Below are 14,593 nucleotides of genomic sequence, written 5' to 3'. Positions count from 1 at the left end.
TAAAAATCAAGAGAAAAACATCTCTCTCCCAACAGACACTAATGGGCGAGTTTGCTCAACAGGTGGTCGTCACACGGAGGACGCCTGGCATCTTAAAAGCGGTTTCAGCGTTGTGTTGTTCGAGTCTCTTCAATGTCAATTTATGGAGGAAATACGGGCGATTTTCTTCACTGGGTTTCAGTTACGTAAATTTGAATAGTCATTCAATTTCCCGAATTCAAGTGGGTGTATTTTAGTTTACTGTGGTTCGTTTACAAGACGAGGTGAAACCATTTTTTCTTTCGTATGGCTGAATCAAATTGTTGCGTCGTCAAATATTTTTAGAGCCGTAATTTGGCTTCTCAAGTGAATTTATCTATACTCTACGCTATTCTTTCCCTTTCAACAGCTATACGTTACTCAACTGCATATAGTTCGGAATGGTTCATAAAACTATTTTTTAGGGTATTGCCGGTTGCAAAACGGCAGCATATGATGAAAAAAATACGAAGTCAAATTCTTCAAAATTAAAACCAAACCCAAGCAAAAAATTAACTTAATCAACAATGTGAAGTATACATCTTTATCTCCGATACATTTGGCCAAAATCTAAACGCTGAATTATTAGTTCGTAGATTCACTGAAGGAAAAATATACGAACATTGCAAAGAAGACTTAGAGACGATCAAAATAATTTTTCTCAACCATGGACAAATCAACTGCATATTAAGATGCGAACCCAAATGGAAAAAAACTACAGTAATTGCTTCCCAAATACAATAATCGCTCGATAGTATAATTATATACCCGAACCTCCACCAAAGGGCAGCTACTTTCAGCCCACCTCCACGAGATAAGGTATCCTTAACAACAGGTGGGATCCTGGAGGAGGAAATAAAGTCAATTAACTACTGGATAAGGGAGGGGGAAAAGTAACCACTGGATAAAAGGGGGGAAGGGGGGGTGAGTGGGGAGGCAGGACGATGTAGATCAAGGTCCTCCTGGAACAGGAAATGTAAAGTGCATTGAAGGGTGGTATTAACATGTTTGGTAAACTACGCTTTAATGATAGAGCCATTTCTGACTGGCCTGGTCGATAGGCGAAACGGAAGAACAAAGAAGGGGGGGAGGGGGGAGGGGAACTTGAGGTAATTACGATGTCAGCTTCGTTGCTCTTATCTATTTATTTATGGATGCGAGTGTGCGTTACGTTATTAACACATACACACACACAGCATGCACAGATCCCTTAGAATGATTAAAATAAGAAATATGCAAACGGGCTAATGAAGGTATTATTAAAAATACGCAATACATCTAATTAATCAGAGAGAGAGAGAGAGAGAGAGAGAGAGAGTTAATGATGAAAGCAGATGGCCCAAAGGCATCCCCTGCGAATCCATGCAAAGTAGGAAGGGCAAAGGAGGCCCCAGAGGACCCTTGCAACCGCGGACAGCCTCTCCCGACGGAGGCCGAGAGAGGACGTGGCAGGGATGCCGGGTGGGAGGGTCAGGAGGCGTATAACAAATGGCACAAGGCGGATCTCCTAAGTAGGCACTGATAAGGCGGCCCCTCCCCCTACCCGTCACCCCCACCCATCCTCTCCTGGAACTAATTGATGGACACTCCAGCCACTAATTATGCCTCAACATCACACTTTTATTACCCCGCTAATGCTCTTCATTTTTCTAGCCCTTGTCCAGCACGGAGATGCGAAGCTTTTGCTCGTTTGCCAGGGATCCGAAAGTTCTTGCGAGAGATTTCGGGACACGGCCAGCCTTGTTTGGGCTCTTGTACATCTCAATGTGGAGATTGTCCGCGCCGTGTCTCTCAGGCAGTAATTGCAGTGTGAACATATTCCCCCCCATCATCATGAGGCCTCGTTACTTTCGTACTATGTTTCTGTCGGATGTCAAAGGGATAACGAGCAAGGTGACTAATGCGGAATAGCATTGATAAAATACATGGTAAATACAAGTTAATGTAGTTATTTCCCATTTCTCATTCGTATAATAATCATGCATTAAATTCTAACCGAGTACGACACTGAACTCAGTTGCACCGAAGGCCCACGAATCTCTTCAACACCAAACCCTTCAGTCCGTCCGTAGCAGTCCGTACACTGCCCACACCGGATCTAGCCAATCAAGCTATCGGACCCATATCAGTCACTAATGGCGTCGAGTATCTTCTAGGAACGCCAAATGATCGCGACGGGGCGTAAAATCCTCTTTTAATCGCTCGTCCATTTATCGAATCTCCGACATCCTATCGATTATCATGCAGGCCATTTTAGATGAATCCTCGGCGCTTCCTACATTAGGGATTGATAATGAAAAGACCGGCAGCGCCATACTTTGCTCCTCCTGCGGGAGTTGAAGAGACATCGAATGCATAGAAATGACGGAGAAAGTAGGTCGACATCAAAAGACTATAATATAGGACTTGGTCACTTTTCCTTCCCGGGCTGTTGGAGAACCCTGCAGACAGAGGGACTGCCGTCCTGACAAATCAGACCACGAGTGTCAAGGCAAAGTGAGTAAATATCCTAAGTACCTAGGAAATAGAACATACGAATCTCACAAAACATCTCAGTCATAAAGGCTTAACCATCTTCACCTATATGTGCGCACGACATACGCTCTTATGGATCTCAATAGCTTTATCTCGCACAATATAAACAACCATCCTCCTTAAACAAACAAGGTGGTGCCATGACACTAATTCTATAAACCATGACACTAATTCTATAAACAAAGAACAAAAATGGTTGATAGGAAAATATAAAAGAAAGAAAATAAGAACTTAAATGTTAACAAAGCGTCACATAAGAGAAATTCACTAACAGGTAATACATACTAAAGTTACATACTATATAACACACATAACTTATGAATACTTGCTAGGCACTACAATGAAAAGTATAATGCGCTTCACTGTAGTGTCTACCATGAAAAGAAGTCAGCAATGAAATAAATTCCAAACAAGGAAAAATTCCCAATGAAAAATTTCCAAACAATAAAAAAATCCAAAACAAGTAAAGATCAATATCAGTTTCGGTATCTATCTGTTTTGTCAACATTTACCTTCTTAAACCACTAAAGAGTATAATCAATGATGATTATTTTGCTCACTTTGACGCCGTTTCCAGTAAAACTCGACTTCGAATCTCTCTCTCCGCCTCCCACAAACTTTTCCCACGATCTCCAAAACAGCAAATCTTATTCCTCATCAGCCATTATATCGGAAACAGTTCACCGACTCCTTCGGACACAGTCGTAAAGATAACCAGGACGTCGTATTATCCTTTCTAATGACCTCCTCGTCATCCTTTTTACTGACGCACTTCCACAATCCCTCGCAAGATTGCAGCCGATGGTTGCGTGTCCATTCGTCACAACGAAGAAATAAAGCAATTACGTGTCTGCGTCAAGATATGTTCAAATTTTAGATTTTTCAACGCTTTGTTAACTCTTCATTCACGGGAATTTGCCGAAGAAAATAAACAAGTGTCATTTACGATCATTTGCAAAAGCAGCAATTCAGGTTTTCCTGAAATGTATTGTCGGTGCTTAACTTGTTCTCCCGTTCCATCGCTCGGAACACCGAAATATATTATCACATAAAATATTTCTCTTCTTCGTTTAATCTTCCGGAAAAAATGACTGGAAAAATGTAGTACCTTTTGACGATGCAATGAATTCGGCACAGCAAATCCTGTGAAACTGAGGATATAATTCTCATATTTTCGGACAATGGAAAATCATCCAAACAAGAAATAGGTGCTTTTTGATGGCCAACCCTACTACTGGAAAATGAAAAAAAGTACGTTTCTCATACTGAAACTAGTTTCCCTCTTCATCGACAAAGATGAGGTTAATTTCATAAAACATTATTTAAAAAAAAAAAAAGATTTGTGAAGAAAAAATCCACATAGATACTAAAGAAGTTTATAAAACTGAGCAATGTGAATAAACCAGATATATTATTAATTAATGAACGTTAGATTTACGAAATACGTTCTACACATGATTGGCAACCGAAATATTTCTCTTTACTAATAACTATTCTGGAGCAGAGCTGAATCACCTAGCTTCAGAGACGCGATGCCTTTTATGAATCATCGCAGGACAGAGTAAGCAAACCTACCCCGAGGGCCATATTCCAATACCAAACTGAAAGTAAAAACAAATAAATGTGATCGATGGACATAATCAGCTTTGGAAGACACCCAGGCACTAGAGAACTTTCGAGGGTCCAATGAAGTAGAACAAAGGCCTTGTTGTGGTAGAGAGCCAAATAAGGATGCTCTCTCTCTCTCTCTCTCTCTCTCTCTCTCTCTCTCTCTCTCGGTATCAATCAGACACGCAAACACACAGGCAAAACAAACCATGAGTTCACGTCAAACACGTCTACGTTGATAATAAAAATAGCTTACATTCTAAACATGCATAATACAGGTATGGGCAATGCAATTTATGGATCGTGTTGGTTTTTTTAATTTACAAGAGAGAGAGAGAGAGAGAGAGAGAGAGAGAGAGAGAGAGACCCTGATGACTGACAGATGTATGGATGTGCAACCTGCTGAAATATAAAGAAATAAAACAAAAGAAAACAAATACAAAAGCAGACAGCAGATGACATGGAAGAGGAAGACGCGATTTTCTGATCCACTTACCACCGTGGAAGGCTATTTGATGTCCTTGCTGCTTAGAAGAGTTCACGAGATAACAAAGCACTGATTCCACTGTCTTCGATGTTGAAAAAAGACGCCAGATAGGGCGATGACTGTCAGGTTCCATTAACACTCAAACGATCCGAAAAGAACCCATAACATCAACACAATAAATCGCGACATTATCCATTAATAATGTGATGCGTCAAGCTTATTCAAATATACACGAAAACAGTCGATTCAAAAGTGGATTTGTCTCTTCGCGTATGGACATTTCATAACGCCGAAGCGAAACGGTATTAAAAAGCCTTGGGCTGGAGTAGGGAAGGTGAGAGAGAGAGAGAGAGAGAGAGAGAGAGAGAGAGAGAGAGAGAGAGAGCGGTTTTGTAGTAATAGTTGTGGTGCGGCCTCTGGGCAGGTGAAAAGGGATGGGGGGAAGAGGGGGACGGGGGCAGGGTGACAAGTGGGTATATAGGGGGAACTTATGTGAGAAGTATGGGAGGAGGGAGGAGGAGGCCTCTACTACGGCCTTTGGCAGTTGAGAGCTCCCACAGGCAAAAGGAGGAAAATACGTGAGCGTAGACCGAGTTGGAGCAGCAGCAGCAGCAGCATCAGCGGGTATCGAAGAAGAAGAAGATTGAGATGTCAGAAGAGCGCCTCTTGATTGCACTGGGGGGGAGGAGGAGAGGGAGGACGTGCGAGAATCCCAACGTTTACATCTTACACTTCATTCGTCTGAAAAATAAAAAAACCATCTCCTTCGGAATGACAGCCTCTGCATTCAGTAATCCACTGAGAGATTTAGTTTACACTTCTCTTTCCTCAATTTCGCATGTGCCACTTTTCATCGAGCAATGACAAAGAGGGGGCAGATAAAAAAATATGATCTTTTCAGAAACACTTTGGCGCTACAGCGGTCAGATGGCGATAACATTGTTGCATTGCCCATACACATTTCGAGATCTGTCAGCTGATGATATCCGTCACGGGAGATAATAACGTATATTTCCCTCAGCTCTTCTTTCCTCGCATCTTAATCCTAAATCGTTGGCGGAAGAAGAAAATGAAGAAGTAGAGGAAGAAGTCTCAGAATGCATTAGACGGAATCGAATCACTGTGACGCACCTCGCATTCTCCTCCACACCTCCTCAACCACCATTCAACCAATGACTCAATCACCATGACGATAGGATGAAGTTAAGCGGTGCTCGACATCGCTAATTGAGACGTCCCCTGCGAGAACTTCACTACCCAATCCTGCTGCTTATGACCAATCTTACTCGGGCTCGCCACCATGTCATCAACATTATATAAACTCTACTCCTCTTTGGCCACTACGCAAGCGGCCCACCCACCAAGACTCGCTCTCTCACCACTACGCCAACCTCGATCGCTTTTCGCGCCCAAATCACGCTCCGATCAATCGTTTTGGGCTTAAATAACTCGATATTGATTGTGCCAAGCCAGTGTTAGGTGATCCCCGTTTGGTTGCTGGTAGGGTACTGACTAGGGCAACACAAAGCGATGCTCAGGTCGAGGACTGGGACTGTCAGAGCCGCTGTGGACCACACACACACGCGGCCAGGCTCTCCTCCTCTTCCTCCTCCTCCTCCTCGGCCTCCTCCGCCACTGGCCCCTCCACCAACCGCCACCACCAATACCACCACCTCACAAACTATTTCCCGTTGGCCCCAGCAATCACCCACCTTGCTGCGTCTGTCGTCGCAAACTTCATGTCCCTTTACGACTGACCTATCGATCTGGGATGTGGCATCGACTGATCAAAACGTCCCTAAGAATAAAAGCTCTCCGACGGCGTCGGCCGCGTCTCCTTCCGACGGACGCACATAGTCGAAGTCAGGCCCGATGAAGACGAAACGGAATGAAGTCTTCGTAAGGTGGAGAAAGAGAGAGAGAGAGAGAGACTGATCGTTGATTGCGCTAACCTGCGGCGGCTCAGACCTCAGTCAGGGACCACCTCACAAAACGGCCACTTCGGCTCTCGAGGGGCGGGGGCTCCCTGGTCGTTGTAGGCAGGTATTTCCTTAATTTCTCGTACTTGTCAAAGCAGGTGTCCGTAGGTAGGGAGTAGGATGTTGCGCAAATATAGGAGGGTCAACCGTGTGAGAAGCGGCACCTCATTGGTGCATCCCGACCAACCAGCGTGAGATAAGAAAAAAGCAGCCGTGACGTCACACGAATTTCGAGCAAATGAAATGATCAGGTGCATAACGTGTATCCAATGAGGAGGTTCGTTACACGGCCAGTCAGTCAGACGGTGCATAACGCGCAACCAATCCGGAAAGTCTTGACATGGCGGTTAGCGACGGCATAACGTGTAACCAACCAATGACAGGCCTCGTTACATGTCCATCAGAGGGTACGGAACGTGTTTCACCACTCGAGAGGGTCTTTACATGGTGTTCAAAAGACACATAAGGTGTACCAATGGAAGGTGTGTTTACATGTGGCGTTAGAATCGAGCGTGGCCGGGCGAGGAGAGTTGTAGGTGCAGGTGATAGAGATATTACCTGGGTCGACCCCTACCACCCATAATTATCTGACAATTTCATTCTTTTCTGTCAAACGCCCTTATGACTTTTATTAGCCTTCGCCTTTCCTTGTGGCCGCACGTCCGCACGTTTGATGTATCACGTAAATAACAACAAACTGTCGAACTTTTCGGAATATAATTTTCTTTACTCTAAATTGAAATGATAACCTGGCGATCGTAAGAAAATGAAGGACACTAGTTTTCTTAAATATAATATGGCTGCGAAAACAGTCCACGAGTTCAATAAAAGTTACTCTTCGTCGAAAGTAATTCATTTTCCTTGAAACAGAGTAAGATGAAAATCTAAATATTACACTACTATTTAGAAAAGCACTGTAATTCTCTCTCTCTCTCTCTCTCTCTCTCTCTCTCTCTCTCTCTCTCTCTCTCTTTCTTAGAAATACCAACTTTTATAATATGAGACCCAACCCATCGCCCGCAGGCACTCCACACCGCCGTTGAGAGCAGCCTCTTCTTCCTCCTATGCCTCCCCCTTCCAACACCCCTCCCCCCCCTTCCCTATCCGCCCTCCCCTCCGACTTCTACTTGGGCTTTGGTGAAAAAGTCATTATCCATGACAGCCTTGCAGCCACCTACCGAGGTACGGGCTACTCAGACGCTATTCTGGAAGGGGGGGTGGGGGGGCCGGGGGGAGGAATGGAAGAAACTTGAAGGGTTGGGGGGAAGGGGAGGGGGCAAATGGGAGAGGGGTGGATGCTTGGGGCTGCGCCTAGTACTACACCTAAGCCGAAGTCCGGGTGGTAATTCCTTATGCCTTATGTGATAAGGGAGTGGAGGGGTAGAGGGGGTGGGGGGGATCGCTGCAGAAGAGCGGAAAAAAGGGGTCACCAAAAAAAAAAGAGAGAAAAAAAAATACGACTCGGCTGGGTTTGTTTAAGGGAATTAGTTTTTCTCTGAGATTAGAGCAATTTGCTGCTGTTGTCAGCGCGTGAGCGGAGTCGCAATTTTAAGCAAAATCAGCCCAGTAGCAATTTTAATCAGGATCTCTCTTTTAAATATGACGTCAAAACGGAGCTAAAGAACCAAGACGAAATTCTGAATTGCATGAGGGCGAACAGGACCGCCGTATTCCATTTTCCTCTTTGGTCACAGCTATATAATGAGTATAATTTTCAATGCAAATAAGGGCAACAAAATTTACCATCCAGGACAAAAGATGTTACGAATGTTATTATGAAAAAAAAAAAATATTACCTCCTCTTTTCCTCTTATAAGAGAAAACATTCAGTACGATGACATTTCATCTTGCAGAAGAAAAAACACTGAAAATGTTCGAAAGCTAGAAAGCGTTTCCTGCTCAAGCAACTTTATGAAGGTAAATAAAGCCGATCAAGAGACGCACATTTTCACATTTCTGTTATATATGACAGCATTAATAATCTCCTCTCTCTCTCTCTCTCTCTCTCTCTCTCTCTCTCTCTGGTGCTGGCTCTTAAACACTGCGTAGAATCGTTAAATTCACAGTCCATAAAGCAGGGCCAAGAAGCGTCAAATCCACGCGAAGGGACCAGATTTATGGTTCGTGAAAGTATTTGTGTGAAAATACGTCACAACTGTTGGTGCAGAGAAGCTCAGCGACGACGTCTATAGGAGAGATTCTGTACATTTCAATTAAAATTCCCCGTCGTTTTAAGAGACATAAAAGCGATTTGCCCGATGCGGAAAATTTGGCGTTTAAAGGGAAAAGCATAATGCTACGAAGGGTGAGGTAAACGAGATATCGCGGCCCAAAATAGCGTGAGATGTCTTCATCCAGGAAATTAGTCCAACAATTAAATGTGTGTGTTTTTTTGTATGAGAGAGAGAGAGAGAGAGAGAGAGAGAGAGAGATAAATTCAAAAACTCAGCAGCTAAATCCCATTAACGAAAACGCAAAACGTCAAACTAAAAACTGCTAAATAAACCAATATGAAATCCGAATTGATATCTAAATGGGGAAAAGATGAACGGCTTCTACATACTACATTTAAACTGTACAATAACTCGTCTCTACTCGCTAGGCGAGTAAATACCACCAACTCAGGGGGAAATTACGCATACAGATAGCTAAAACAAATGAGCTGCGCCGGAAAACAAGAAGAGTAAGACAAGCGCACACTGACACCCGAATGAACACCTACGGAATGTTCAAATTCCCTCTTAAGCTTTTTGCAAAGAGGAAGAACAAGAAGCAGCAGCATCAGGGAGATAGATAAAAACAAAGAGGCACAAAAGATGCGGTGGTCTCGGCCAAAGATAAAACCTACTTGAACTCGGACACTCTGCCACAAACAACGACAACTGGGGGCCATGCAGATGAAGACACATCGGAGGCAGGTGGAGGATGGCGGCGGCCGTGGTAGCCACGAGAAGGGGAAGCCCTCTCCGACAGACAGGCAGACAGACAGACACTGATCCAGGTGCAAGGACAGGTGGTTTCAGGAGCACACGGCGACGCCGCATCAAGCAAGGTGCTGCTGGGAGTGTGTAGTGTATATATATATACATTTGGTGACCCTTAACTTGGACGTTTACGGCCTGGCCAGCCACAGTGAGTCCAAGGGCGGGAAAAAGGATACTCGGACGAGAAATGCATCGCACAACTTTTAAACGCTGCGAGGATATTTATTGCTATCTCTTCCTCAGCCGACAAAAGATTAAAAGCACCTCCACTAGACGGGGGGAAAACGGCCATCGCGTTAAAATGAACATCGAGCGTACAAATGTATACATAAGCGACGTGCAAAATAATTCTGGGCCGTCACATAAGAAAAAAAAAAAGTTAAGAGCAAAAATAATGTATCGCTACTTACGCAAAATAAACAACAAATAGTAATCCAAAATTCAACACGAGTACGAGTAACCACCCCCCACACCAAAAAAAAAAAAAACATAAATAAAAATGCAGCAAAACGACGTCCCGACGAAAACAAAATGAAAATGTATACAAGTAAATTAAAAGGGAGAAAGAAAAAAAATGAGTTGAAGAATTATCAACATAAACGTTGAGCAAATTAAAGGTCCCACCAAATTTAAGACCAGGGGTGGGGGGAGGGGCGGGGTGGTTAGGGGTGTCAGTTTCACTCAATCAGGCCCAACATATCTTGTGAGACGACTTGTGAATACCTAATGAGTCCCACAAGTTGTTCTTGCGGGTGAAGGGGTGGAAGGGAAGGATAAGGGAGGGGGAGGGAGGGCAGGGGAAAAAGAAAGGGGGGTGGGTAAACATGGATGGCAAGGATACGAACAAGAATTAGGAGGAAGTTAAAATAAAAGTTAAAAAAAGACATTGTTTTTACGATGGGAATAAATGAACCCTAACGAGGGGAAAAAAATCTTGAAGCAGAATGATGGAGGGGAAATTAGTGTAAATGTAACAAAATTAACGATAAAACCTAACAATGGGTAATACTTAAAATTTAATAAAGGGAAAGAAATCCAAGAAAACTACATAACTGAAAAACGGATCATGGAAGGAGAGGAAATTCTATGAAAGGTTAGTTAATAAGAAGCAAAAATTACGAAAGAAATATCTTGGGAAAAAGAGGGTCATGGAAACAGAATTTCGTGGAACGTTAAGAGATAAAAAAAATAATAATAAACCAACACAAATCAGGATATGCAAAAAGTGAAAAAATAGTGGACATTAATAGAGTAAAAATATACTAAACAGATATCTAAGAAAAGTATTTTTATGAAAGGAAATAGAGTGTGTGAAATCAATTAAAAAGAAAAGGAATATAATAACGGGAAAAATATTCATGAAGGAAAATGGGAAAAAGCGCATTGAAAAAAAAATATATCGTAATTAATTACGTTGGGAGTGTAAAAAAAATTCCATGGCATCCAATGCAGCTAATACCGAAAGAGAGAGAGAGAGAGAGAGAGAGAGAGAGAGAGAGAGAGTTGGGGGGGGGGGGGGTGGGGGGGGGGGGGGGGGGGGGGTGGCAAACAATAAAGGACCAAAAGGCCAGGAAGGGCACCATCGGTAACAGCAAGGTCCACATACACTTTCTAAGGCTATAATTTACAACAGGAAGCGATGACGCAAGATGACCGAAGTACTGGGAAGGAGGAACAACACCACAGTGACTCACTTTGACTCACCGACTCCCACTGACTCCAAGTGACAGGTAAGACCGGATCGTAGCAAATATTCGAGAAGTATTTTAGAGAACAAGAGAAGTCGAAAATTCTGAGTATTAAAAATTCCACGAGGGAGCATTCATTTTGGATGAAATATATTTTATGAGATGACACTCATAAAATATATTTGAGATGACACCGTCGATGATAACAAACACTGCTATAGTAGATTCGCATCAGTCCCTTACGACACTCCTGAATGGCTGTTAATAAGCCAAAAACAGGGCCGGAAACACTCAGTCTCTCGAGAGTTCTCATTAGGAGGGAGCATGGTTCACCTCTCCCTGAGGGATACATTTGAAAGGGAACCGTAACCTCAGGAGAGGTGGAACATACATCCTGCCTATGGGAGCTCCCTCGAGAGGCTGAGAGTTTCCAGCCCTGTGATTAGCTTATCAACAGCCAATCAGGAGTGTCATAAGGGACTGGCCTAGACATCAGATGCACAGTTGATGTGAATCTACTATAGTAATGATTACTGCCATTACCATATTCTACATACTCAACATGGATCCAATTTCCCAGTTTTTTTTTTTTTTTTTTTTTTTTTCTAACCAAATTTCTTCAACTTTGACAGTCCGTTACTAAGCAGGACTCAACAGAGCCTCCATCATATATTTTCGAACTCAGGTTATTCACCCCACACAACACCGACAGCGAAGCAATCGTTCGAAATTATACAAAACTAAACAAACCAGACCACCTAACCTATTTATTCACAAATAACCAACAGCGTCTCAACACACGAATCCGTCATCGGAACTGACGAGACAAGCAACGAGCTAATCGCCACTGGGGCCATTAACGACATAAATAAAATCGGATTACCACAGCATTAGGCAGAACTAATGAAAATAATGGAGGATGGTCATTACATTACCTCGCGAATCTCGGCCCTAATTGTGTTTGGAGAGGAAGGGGTGTGCTTATACACCCACACACACACACTCGATCAAGGAAGGAGAGAGAGAGAGAGAGAGAGAGAGAGAGAGAGGGGGGGGGGGGGGCAATAAACATTCATTTTTATGATCTGCAACATACTACATCAAGTGAGGTTGGGGCTTGCGTGTGACTAAGGGTGCTTAACCCGTCCGTGGAAGGAACGCTCATTGCATCATTGTGTCTCCCAATGATGTTTTCATGGAGGCCCCTGTGATGTATGGGAAATGTCCTTATTCTGTAACTCCTACATCCCTCTATCCCCCTCCCCACTTCTCTCTCTCTCTCTCTCTCTCTCTCTCTCTCTCTCTCTCCTCTCTCTCGTTTTATACGAAGTATACAATTTACAAAGCTATTTTAAATGGAATAAATGTTAAATAGGGTTTGACTGTAAGTGATGAATGTTTGAAGATATTAACTAGTGATGAGCGTACCTATGTCATATACAGACATATATATATATATATATATATATATATATATATATATATATATATATGTGTGTGGGTGTGTGTGTGTGTGTGTGTGTGTGTGTGTGTATATAATAACTGAGTTTCAACTAATACACACGATAAGAAACTAAAATAAAAACATACAGATAATTGTTTGGAACTAAATACCCAAAAAATGGAATTAAAATGAAAACATATATACGACTGAGTTTGGAACTGAGTGCCCACGACATAACTGAGTTTGAAACTGAACACCGCAATAAAGATGTTATCATTATAATCATTACATGCACCCAGCGCAAATAAAATAATCACCATTCATACTCGTACCGAAACCAGTTCCCAAAATAGGGAGTTAGCCGACCATTTTTCCTCGGAGAACAGATAGGGAGGACAATGGGGTAATGACACACTTCAAATTCGGTAATGAATGAGGCGACTGAATAAGCAGTTAACGCTGAAGTTGCTATGCAGTAAATGCAGTCGCATGAAAATGACATCAAGTACATTGCTCGCTCGGCACTTACGTCTCAATATAGCCTACTTACGACACCACACGCACCCTCAGTTTATACATAGTTATTGAAATCTTGGATGAGGAAAACGAGTAAGGCTGTTGTTGATGCCTTATCTCGTATCGCGTCAATGTAAATTGAAAATAAATTACTGACAAAAAAATTAGATTATTGACCATAACGAAGCACAAAATACTAGCTAACAATTCAACGAAACATTAAGAATAAGAAAAATGACAAAATATAATGTGCTTTTGAAAATACCATCAAATTCACAAGGGATATTCACGAGAAAAAAAAATGGTTAGCCAACGGTTTTAAAAGCAACCAAACCTACGAATCGCAAACATATTGCAAAGCCCACGAACAATAAATAAATAAAATAAATAAATAAATAAATAAATAAATAAATAAATAAATAAATAAATAAATAAAAATCAAATAAATGAGAAAAATAAACTAATCAACGTAATCTTGGTGTCTATGGTCATACACTTATGCAGACAAAAGGCAGCCTTCTCCGCGGAGCGTCACAATGACACTCAATGTAAACACAAAAGACAGTAAATTTAGGGAAAGATTTGCAGCACGAAGCACGACATAATCCTCTCTCTCTCTCTCTCTCTCTCTCTCTCTCTCTCTCTCTCTCTCTCTTGTGAAGCAAGGATACACTTCTATCTGACGCGCAGATCGATATAAAGTGTAAAACACAAAGGAAAATGCAACATGGACACGAAGAGCGAATCCCGCAGATATTCGACAACAGATAGATAAAATTCCAGCGCAGGAACCTGTGCTCGTTCTTTAAAAAGATAAGGACGTAAATAAGGGCAGATAAACTTGTGAGAAAGACTGCATCAACGAAGACTACCATGGAACACAAAAATTTCAATCAGATGTTATCTTCCTATCAAAGCTTTTTCAGAGTAACGTATCGTCGAGATTTTACTTTGGTGCTACAAAAGCGAGGTTTCAAAACAAATAAATTGGAATAAAATATGCTAATGTAAAATCTTATTTCAAGTGATAAATCACAACGAAAGTATTTCAAATTTATAATTGACTTTATTGCTAAAACGTACTGAGCAGTAAATTGGAAAAATACTGAACAGTATATTGATTAAAAAAAATTCTAAAAAAAAATTCCTGTTCATTCGATATCCTGAACCAAGTATACTTCTCGGTAGCTGTAAAAGGATCTTGTGGCACTGCGTTGCGAAGATTCCTCTCTCTGTATCGCACACTTGCAGAGCAGATGGGCATTCATAAACATTCTCGATTGGAGGCAGCAGCAACCAACCAACCAACCAACCAACCAACAAGCGGACACTCG

General features: G+C 42.2%; 1 protein-coding gene across 11 annotated transcripts in view; it reads right to left on the bottom strand.

Annotated features, from left to right (window-relative positions):
• The window catches only part of LOC135198774 (transcriptional activator cubitus interruptus-like), a 605,738-nt gene that overhangs the window by 164,236 nt on the left and 426,909 nt on the right, over window positions 1–14,593 (bottom strand). Inside the window, exon 1 of one of the 11 annotated variants that reach the window (XM_064226702.1) lies at window positions 4,658–6,237. The exons of the other annotated variants lie outside the window; for them this stretch is intronic. The gene's annotated coding sequence lies outside the window, so the exon portion shown is untranslated. Of the gene's footprint in view, window positions 1–4,657; window positions 6,238–14,593 lie in introns of those variants that run through there. 11 annotated transcript variants of the gene reach the window in all.

The sequence above is a fragment of the Macrobrachium nipponense genome, chromosome 22 (genome assembly GCF_015104395.2).
Source record: "Macrobrachium nipponense isolate FS-2020 chromosome 22, ASM1510439v2, whole genome shotgun sequence".
Classification (NCBI taxonomy): domain Eukaryota; kingdom Metazoa; phylum Arthropoda; class Malacostraca; order Decapoda; family Palaemonidae; genus Macrobrachium; species Macrobrachium nipponense.
The sequence above is the reverse complement of the archived record's forward strand: the minus strand, read 5'-3'. Positions and strand labels throughout refer to the sequence as shown.